The sequence below is a fragment of the Lycium ferocissimum genome, chromosome 10, assembly GCF_029784015.1.
Source record: "Lycium ferocissimum isolate CSIRO_LF1 chromosome 10, AGI_CSIRO_Lferr_CH_V1, whole genome shotgun sequence".
In the NCBI taxonomy this organism is placed as follows: domain Eukaryota; kingdom Viridiplantae; phylum Streptophyta; class Magnoliopsida; order Solanales; family Solanaceae; genus Lycium; species Lycium ferocissimum.
This window is the reverse complement of record NC_081351.1, coordinates 21199907-21209769: the sequence shown is the minus strand read 5'-3', so window position 1 is coordinate 21209769 and position 9863 is coordinate 21199907. Positions and strand designations below refer to the sequence as shown.

Sequence of the window (9863 nt, the reverse complement as noted above, 5' to 3'; positions counted from 1 at the left end):
TTTTAAAAATCAATCCACAAGTTGCTCTATTCCCTCAAAGAGTGCTTAGAAAGGTGATGAGAAGAAGTGATAGGGTTTAAGGGTCTTAACTTGAGAAAGAGAAATAATTGTGCCCGACTACGGCTGCAACGGTCACGGAGCCGCTGCAGCGCGCACGCTCTATGGCGCATAGATGGCTCGCCATGGCGGCCTTCACCAAAACCAGCATGAACCCGCTACGGCGGCTAGTTACCAAAACTCCCCAGTTAGCTATAGCCGTCTCCAAGCGCTATATACGATCGCTACGGCGAAGATAGTACCCGGCAATACACTGTAACTACAGAAAATTTTGGTTTTGGCAAATCTCATCCCGAAATTCGACTATCACCAGAGGCCTCACAGGTGTCAAAAAACATGCAAACACACATAAAAACGCGCTACGAACTCACCCGTGGGCTCAGATTTTTCAACGGAGGTCTATTTGACCAAGTCAACTCCCATGGCATAAAGCCAATTCCCAACCCAAGTTCCAAAATGCTCCCAATTGCATTGGGAACCGAACTGAACACACTACCACGTCATAAATGATTGTCCGGACCTCTTGGAATCGACAGAATTCCGAAAAAAGGTATGTTTACTCAAAAGTCAACTTTGGGTCAAACGAATTCCAATTTGAGGCTCAAACCTCCAAAAGTCACTCTAAAACACCCGATGACCTATAGTGGAAGCGTCAGGGGTAAAAGGGTCATTAACACTATAACGACCAATCGGGGCGTTAGGTATATCATATTAAAATTGGTGTGTGTGATTCTTGATGAAATTTTTATCTAGATTTTACCAGTCGGTTCTTCCATCTCTCGATCAGAATTATTTTTTCTGTGAACTGTTACAGTCAACACTTTCTTGACGGGAATTTGAATTCTTATCTACTCTTGCAAAATTGACGTTGTACTACTTCAAATTTCGCAATCCATAGAGAATAATGTCGATCACCAGAGAGCTACCTAATCCTAAATTCTTAAGTTCATATTGTTGCAATATTAAGGAGGAATAATACTTAGAGAGGTATGAAATGTGTGCAGTTAAGTCATATATGTCATAATGTCGACTTCGACACCTATAATTTCAATTGAAACTTTAGATTACGAGTCTAAAGTTAATTAGGTAAATAGGTTAAAAACACCTAAATTATCATTATTTTACGAGTTTCATATTTAAATTATTGGGTATTCGCAACCTCTTGAACTATCATGAACTCATATTAAAATACCATGAAGAATATGACATTACTAGTACCTCCAAAGAATTTATAAGTGGTAATACATGTCGAGAAAATTTGAGTGAATATGTTTAAAACCCCTAAACTGTCATTATTTGCGAGTTTGATACATAAATTATTGAGTGTTCACACAACTCTCCATTTCTAGGACCTTTTTTTCCTTCAAATTTCACACGCCTCTCAACAAGTTATGCAATAATTTGCTACATATTTAACCGTTTATTTTAATCTAAAGGGAGTTATAGTTCGAGAATAACAAAAACACCCAATAATTTAGATATGAAATTCGTAAAGTAGTGATAATTTAGGGGAACCCATTTGGCCATAAAAAATATTTATTTATTTTCGGAATAATTATTCACTTTATTTGAAAACCAGGTTTGGCCATGAAAATGTCAAATCAATATGAAGTTGTATTTCAAATTTGGAAAACAACTTATAACCTGTTTTCTAACTCACTTTTTAATTTTAAAGTTGTATTTCAAATTTAAAATACACATTTAAACGTGAACATTATTCCACAAATATTCTTTTCAAAAAGTATAACATAAAACAACTTCATATTCCACTCCGACCAACTCCATAAATACCAAATCAAATAAAAAATGAGAATTTGCAATTTATGGCCAAACGCCCTCATTTGTTTGCACTTAACGATGTCTGAATCTGAATGGTTCAGATTATAGGCCATTAAGTGTATTATTTACATTAAAATCTAAGCACTTCTTTGGTTTAAATAGGATCTTGAACAAAATCTTAATATGAGTAAGAGGTATTTTGTAAGAAGGCCAAACCCGTCGTTTATTTATCTGTGGTCGTCCACTTCTTTCACTTGAACACCTCAAGTGACCTTTGTTCCATTTAGACACCTCAGGTGGGCAACTGATGTTTCATTTAGGCGTTTTTCGCTGAGTTGGAAAATTGTGTGACCTTCACACAAAACAGGCGCGTGAAGAGCTTAATTTTACGATTTTATTTTTATTTTTTATGTCTTCTTCTTCCTTCTTTCATTCCAACACTTCCTCCACCATAAACCATCAACTTGCCACCGCAACACCACCACCGTAGGACCAAGTTTTCCGGCATAACGTTGATAACAAATTGACAAATCCTTCCACTACAAATTAACAAATTGACACACCACCGGTTTGCAAATTTTTTTTTCCGTGCAATAAGTTCCTCATCAAACCCGGCTCCAAAAATCATTCAAACAACTTTGATTCTCAACCAAACTCCCGAATACATCATGAACAAGTTCTTAATGCTCTTAAGAACAATATTTAGTGCACCTAATTGATTTAATTATTTTCTCTTTCCGAGCTTCTATGCTTTCTTCCACGGAGGTCACATTTTTTTTCTTTTAAAACACAAATTTCTTCCACCGCAATTCTTTTCCCGAATGTAGCATATCTCCATTGAAGAAGAAAATTTGAAGTCATCGTTTGGAAGCTCAAAGCTTCCAATTTGAATTTTGAGTTGCCTCAAACGGGCTCCATTTTTCAATGGTGATATCTCAAAGAACCGGAACGTCGTGAGGAGTTCGTCCGAAATTTGGTTCTATTTGGTTGAGATTTGAGGAACTCGCCATTAACGTAACTTAAAGCTTCAAATTGGAAAATCAAATTTCCGAATTGGAGAACCGCAAAACAAAAAAAATAATGAATTGGGGGCTATAGATTAGTGCCAAATTTTGAATTATATGCTTTCAAAATGGATCAAAATCTAATGAAAACAAAAAATAAAAATGGAGCCTTTAGAAGAAAAAAAATGGTGCGCAGTAGTAGAGGTGTAGAAAGGGGAAGGAGGGGTGGGGTGCGTGGGAGGTTTAGAAAAGTAGGTAATTTTTTTATTTATTTTGGTGAAAAATAATTTTTCCTTTTCTTTTATCTTGTAATTGATTTTTAAATTATTATTTTACATCCAATTGCCACATGTCCTATTTTTAATTAGTCACCCCGCCACGTCATTCGCGAGTGGATGACACTCGTTTTGTAATTTTAGCGATTGCGAAAAAAAGTATCTAAAAATGAAACATCGCCTTAGCCCACCTCGTGTAAATGGAACAAAGGTCGGTTAGAGGGTAAAAGAACTGGCGATTACGACGGGGGCGGCATGGGTTTGGCCTTGTAAGAATAATTTTTAATTTTTACCATAGGTTCCACCCCACCCCCACTCCCACAACCCACCCAATCCCCTCTCCCCACCCCACCCACCACCCATCACCACTACAAAGCATCTCCATCATTACTTGCGAACATAAATATTTCATTTTTTATTAAATAATAATTTTATTTTATTAAATTTGTATTTATTTTTCTAATATATGAATGCTTTATCTGAATTGTATATTTATTATATTTAAATAATCATCACATACATTCAAGATGTTATGCAAGGCGTTTTAATTTAATGAAAAATGTATTTGCCTAAGGCTCATTTGGTTGGGGAATAAATTATCCCGAGATTAGTTATTCCGGAATTATTATCCCACTCTCTATATTAGATAAAAAACACTACAATTCCGGTATAACTTATCCCAAGGCTAGTTATCCCGCGATTTTATCTCAACCAAACATGAGATAAAGCCATTCTAAATTTTTTTTCCAGAACAATTTTTGCTTATCCATCCTACCAACGACCTCAAAATTCCTAAAATTGATAGGACTTTTGCTTCGCCTTGTGAGATCCTAAAATCGGCCCCTCTGCGCCATCGGAGCTACCATTTTCGGGGTGCAAATTATCACCTTATTAATAGCTCAGTTTATAATTAAATATTTATTCATACTCAATAAATTTCCTAAAAACTAGTATTAAGAGTAGCTAATGATGTAGTTCAGCCTTCTACTCTTCACAAGTGTCATTTTATCAAACACTTAGAATGCATTCAAGATTAGGGTTTCTATTAGCATGCACAAAAAGAAGTTCTTCTCTATTATTCGCTTCCCAATCAAACCGCAACACATTGGCGAATTACTACAACCACCGAATTTTGATTAACAGTGCCGTAAATAAGGTTAATTTCTTCGAAAAATCGAGTTTTCGTTTGTTTGGACAGCAACGTGGGTTTTGTAGATACCCTGTTAATGCTGCTTTAGAGCAATTTTCAGATGATGAGTATGAATGCGACTACGAAAATCATCCGGTAATTTTTTTTTGGTTCTTTCTTGAATGATAAAATATGCTGCTTTTTTTGAGAAACTGGTACTGTATGATTAAATATAGAGAAAATTAAAAGCTTGGTTAATTGGGTCAACGATGCTATCAAAATTGACCCATTGTTTTAATTCTTACAAAAATTGACCCAAACTTTTCACTGTGCCTTTGTATATGTTGGTATAAGATAAACGTTGCCTCAGATATGTTTGTATATTTTGGGCTATTTTTTGTAATGTAAGTTTTGGGCTATTTTTGCAATGTAAGGGGACCAACTTGTATATTTTGAAATTTTCCCTTAAATATCTTGCTTTTTTACCTATAAAAGGCATAATACATAGATAGAAACCTTAAAGTGGCACTCAACCATACTCGGCGTGTGGCTTTAGTGGTCGATGAAGTGGGTTGAGCACTATGAACTCCTGTGTCTAATTTCTAGCGAGACAAAAGCAAGCCAAGGTGGTTTATTCCCCGTCTATTTTAGCATTGGTGGATAGAGTTATCTTGTACTATTGCTAGTGGAGGTAAACGGTATCTCGTGGAATTAGTCGAGGTGTGCGCAGTATGTACAGACACCTCGGTTATAAAAAAAAAAAAAAAAAAAAAGATCTTGGTTTCAACCAACTTAAACACTCCAAACCTTAACTTGGCCTCAATCGGCAACTAAACACTCCAACTTTGAGATGCGCATCCCCAGACACGCCTAGACTACATATTTTGTGTCGATTTAGACACTCCAACTTTGAGAATGCACATCTAGACACCTCAAATCTCCCACTTGTGTCTCGTAGGGTACCTGACATTTGATGTGGCATAAATGTTGGAAGTGTTTAGATGATCATTTTGTAAGTTGGAGTGTTCAATTGACACAAATGGAGGCGAGTTGAGGTGTCTAGATGTGCATTCTCAAAGTTGGAGTGTTTAGTTGCCAGTTGAGGCCAAGTTGAGGTTTCTATCTATGTACCCTAAAAATAAAACATTGTTCTTTAATGTTAAGTTCTATGTCTACGAGAATCATTTGGATGAATGTTAGTGTTTTGATAAGACTATAGGGAACTTTAAACATAGAAAGTTGTTATCTTTGCGTGTTTCTAAATAGTGATACTTTACTATTTCGTTTAAATTATGATTGTTGGCTATGTTTGGGTATCTTATTGTATTTGCTTGAATTTGATTTTCATTTTGACTTATTTTTGAAAATTAAATGACATACATTGAGGTGTTTCTTAAATTAAATGGCATACCTCCATTCTTAAATTTGCCGGGAGAAGAAACACCATTTCTTTAGCACATTTTCCTAGATTATCAAATCGTCTTCATTAGTTAGAAAGTCTGCACATTGGTTTACCTCCTTCCAAATAAATTGATTGTGGTCTTATTTGCTTCTAACAAATACTTACAATTTTGATTCCATGCTTCTGTAGCGAGGCTTGAGCTAGGCTTGATCTTACTTGAATATCCTAACATCCACTTTACTTGATTATCTCTAAGAATTCCTCCAAAAGCAGGTTCACCAACTTGAGTCCTGACACTGCCAATATTATTCAATTCAATCATGCGTTATTTAATACCACCAACCAAACTTTGCTTTAGTTGTCCGATTTTTTTCTTTTGCGCCCAATCAAACATTGCATTATTTTATGCGAAATTTTATGCTGGGATTATTTTGCCAATACAATCACTAAATGACCCATTTAATTTCTCCCGGAGTGGAAGTTACATTTGAAGTTTATTCTCCGGGTATTTTTTTTTTTACTTGAAATGGAGATAGTATATCCTTTTATTTTATGTTACTAAAAATAATATGCATGACAATTGCAGGTGGTATGCGTATCCTGCCTATGGCCCTATTTAATGTTACAAAAGATACATGGAAAAAAAGTAGGGGTGAGTTGACTTGAAATGCGTATATACACTTCGATTAAGGAACTTTTGTGGCTGTTGAAGGAATTGGTGGTAGGTGATGTTGTCAGTATGTCAACAACCATTGGTTTTTGGTTGTTGTAGCTTTCAAATGAAAATGGCGAAGAAATTGTAAGGGAAGAAGAATGTTGATCTATTTGATCTTTATCATGCGTGCATTTCGGTTTATCTTCTTTAATAAATTTACATGCATATTTCTGGTATGAAGATTTATCAGTTAGAGCTTATTTAGGGACTTTGAGAGTTCAATGACAGGCTTCGTCATCAGTGGCCAATGTAGATGAGTGGAAATGGAAACTTAGCCTGCTGTTGTTAAAATGAAAAAGATCAAGAAATTGTATCCAGAGATAAACGGGATAGAAGAGACTATGAGCAGATATCTAACCTTGCTAAAAGGATGGGTCTCCATAGGTAGGGGAAGAGTGTTGTTTTGGTGATTTCTACTCACGTTGTTTGTTATCTCTTCGAGCTATTTACTCTTTTCTTTTTGCATCTTGCAGTGAAATTTATGGGAAAGTTGTAGTTGTGAGCAAGGTTCCTCTTCCAAATTACAGACCTGATCTTGATGATAAGCGGCCTCAAAGAGAGGTAAGAGTTGTCTCCTAAACCATACAATTAGTTCCTTCTGTTGTTGCATGTTGATGGGGATTTGAATATATGTGTGTGTGTGCATAAGAGTACAGTTTGAGAAATATACTTTTAAGTTGACATTTGGATTTGGTTTTAATTTTATGTGGATCAAAAGAGTCAATTAAAGATAAAACAACGTAGAAATGGCATTGAGATGTAGTTATCTGAATGTGTCCTTGCAAGATTTCTTTTCTGTTCATCATTCTTGATTTGCTCTTGATTTTAGAAAACAGACGTTGATTTTTTGATTGCATTGACGCAGGTAGTAATTCCACTAAGTTTGCAGAGGAGAGTAGAAGGCTTGCTTCAAAGGATATTGATAGAACACAACTCCAGCAGTGGAAAAGCTGACAGCATTTTAGATGGTACTAAGTCCTCTGATATAGTTATAGATGCGAAGATGGATGAAAATCCAGATTCATTCTTAGATGGCTCTGTCATGGAGAAGGTTCTTCAGAGGCGGAGCTTACGCGTACGCAATAGCAGAGGGTTGGCAGGTATCTTTCCGTGTTTTTAAAAAAAATTATATTTTCTTTATATTATGTGAAAAACATTACTCGTTTCAGATGCATGTCTCACTCTATGTTCCCGACCTTAAATTTAAAGATAAGGGATGTTGGCTCACACTAGCGACCTCTTGGAAACACCTAAAGAACAAAGATTAGAAGAGTATGTAATCTTGACATAAAGAGAGCGTATGATCTTGTTAATCGGAAGTTCTTAATCAACATGCTGAAGAATGTGGGATTTGGTAGGAAATGGGTCAGTTGGATACTCTTTTGCCTAAGCACAGTTAATAATTCTCTCCTTGTTAATGAGACACCAGAGGGCGTCTTTGGGTCCACGACAAGGAGACCCTATTTCTCCTTTCCTGTTTATACTAGTGATGGAGTGCTTCAGTTGTACGTTGTCTGTAGCACGGAGCAATGACTGGATAAATGGTTTCAGAGTTCATAAAACCCGTAATACTCTAGAGATTGCTGACCTGTTGTAATTAAAGACAAAAAGATGGAGGATTGGGGATTAAAAATCTCAAACAACAAAATTAAAGCCTGTTGATGAAGTGATTATGGAGATTTAATAATGAGGTTGAAACGCTCTGGGTTGGTGTTATCAGGAACAAGTATGGTACTGATGGGCAATGGTGTACTAGAAGTTAAGTATCCTATGGTGTGTCAGTGTGGAAGGATACTAGAGCTCTGTGGCCTCTCTTTAAGGTTAATACTAGGGTCAAGGTGCGCAACAGAGAAAAGTTTCTTTCTGGATGGATAATTGGATAGGAGACAGGCCTTTGAAAGTTCAGGTTCCAGATTCATTCAACTTGGCTTCAGATGCTGCATCTACATTGGCTGAGAATAGAGTAAATGGGGTTTGGTGTATCAGCTTCAGAAGAAATTTCAATGATTGGGAGGTGAACAGGGTTGCTGATTTTTAGTCTTTTAAACACATAACAACAGCTAACCAATGCAGAAGACAACATATCATGGATCCCTAGCAACAAGGGTTTGTTCACAGTGAGATCATGCTACAAATTTTAACAAAAGAGAAGAATTTACCAAGTCCTTGGCCATGAAACAGATCTGGAGATCCGAAGCTCCGTTTAGAACGTATGATTTACATGGATTGTGTGTGAAGAAGCAGCTTTGTAGCATGCTTTACATGGATTGTGTGTAAAGAAGCTTATCTCACTCATGAGAATCTCAGACAAAGAGGTTTTGACTCATGTAGCAAGTGCTTTTTATGTGGGAGACATTCAGAGAGCATCTGCGATTTGTTTTTGTACTGTCAGGTTACTATGCAATTGTGACAACCTTTATTAGTATGATTGGATGCAATGGGTAATGCCAAGATCAACGAGTTACTTGATTGGATGCAACGGGTCATGCCAAGATCAACAAGTGATTTGCTGAGGTGCTGGCACAGAAAAGGCCTAGGGAAGATAAAGTTACTGTGGTGGAATACGATTACCTTGTATTTGGTGGGCGAGGGGCGGAGCCGGAGGGGTGCGAAAAGGTAATCAACCCCCTTCGTTGAAAATATACTATGTAGATAAAGCAAAAATGATTTTTTTTTTTTTGCATATATAAGTTTTTGAACACTTGGCATGACAACTTTTTTTGGAATCTACTTGAATTCCGGCTCCGCCCTTTGGGTCATTGTCGGGGACGGAAAGAAATAGGAGATGTTTTGAAGATTACACAGCTCCATCTACAAGATAAAAGTCTAAGTGTATATTTTGTTTGCTTATGATGTGGGATGGAACACGTACGTAAACTTGTAATAGTTCTACATTAGAATCCCTACAAGATTACACGGGGCACACTTTTTGTTGTTTTTGTTCTTGTCACGCCGAACCGTAGGCCAGGCGAAACACGGCACTCGGTGCCTTGCTCGCATGTGACCGAGCGAACCCGGTTTGCCGAATCGTGGCGAGGCATAACATGGCTTTTAATATAACGTGAATGCATGATGAGCCTTTATAAAACGTAGTAAGTCATAATACTTAATAAAAATACTTGTTCAAACATGAGTGCGGAAATAACATGAATGAGCCAAAATGGCTATATCACGACTCCGAATGTCCGACATAACATAACCGACTTGTCTAGTTCATGAAACCTCTACTGCAAGTCCGATTGGAAAACATACTTGACTGAATAATGACATACCTTAGATGCATAACTAATCATAAAACAAAAAAATTAATTTAAAACCCCAATGGCGGGGCTCCCAAAGCGTACGAAGCTCGCCCCCCAAACTGTGTCGTCCCGTATATCGGATTTGCTCGTGAAAACCCCCCCCCCGGGGAAAAAAGGGGGCGGGGCCCCTTTTGAAAGGTTTTTTAAAACAAGGGAAAGGGAAAAACGGGGACAAAAAATAATGATAGGGGAACGAAACC

At 36.9% G+C, this 9863-nt stretch overlaps 1 long non-coding RNA gene across 1 annotated transcript; it reads left to right on the top strand.

The window, feature by feature from the left end:
• Window positions 1-3972: 3972 nt before the first annotated feature.
• LOC132035186 (uncharacterized) lies at window positions 3973-7274 on the top strand. The gene is made up of 4 exons (XR_009409194.1): window positions 3973-4400; window positions 6590-6745; window positions 6835-6922; window positions 7227-7274. It is a non-coding gene; the product is annotated as an uncharacterized LOC132035186 (long non-coding RNA).
• The last annotated feature ends 2589 nt before the right edge of the window (window positions 7275-9863 follow it).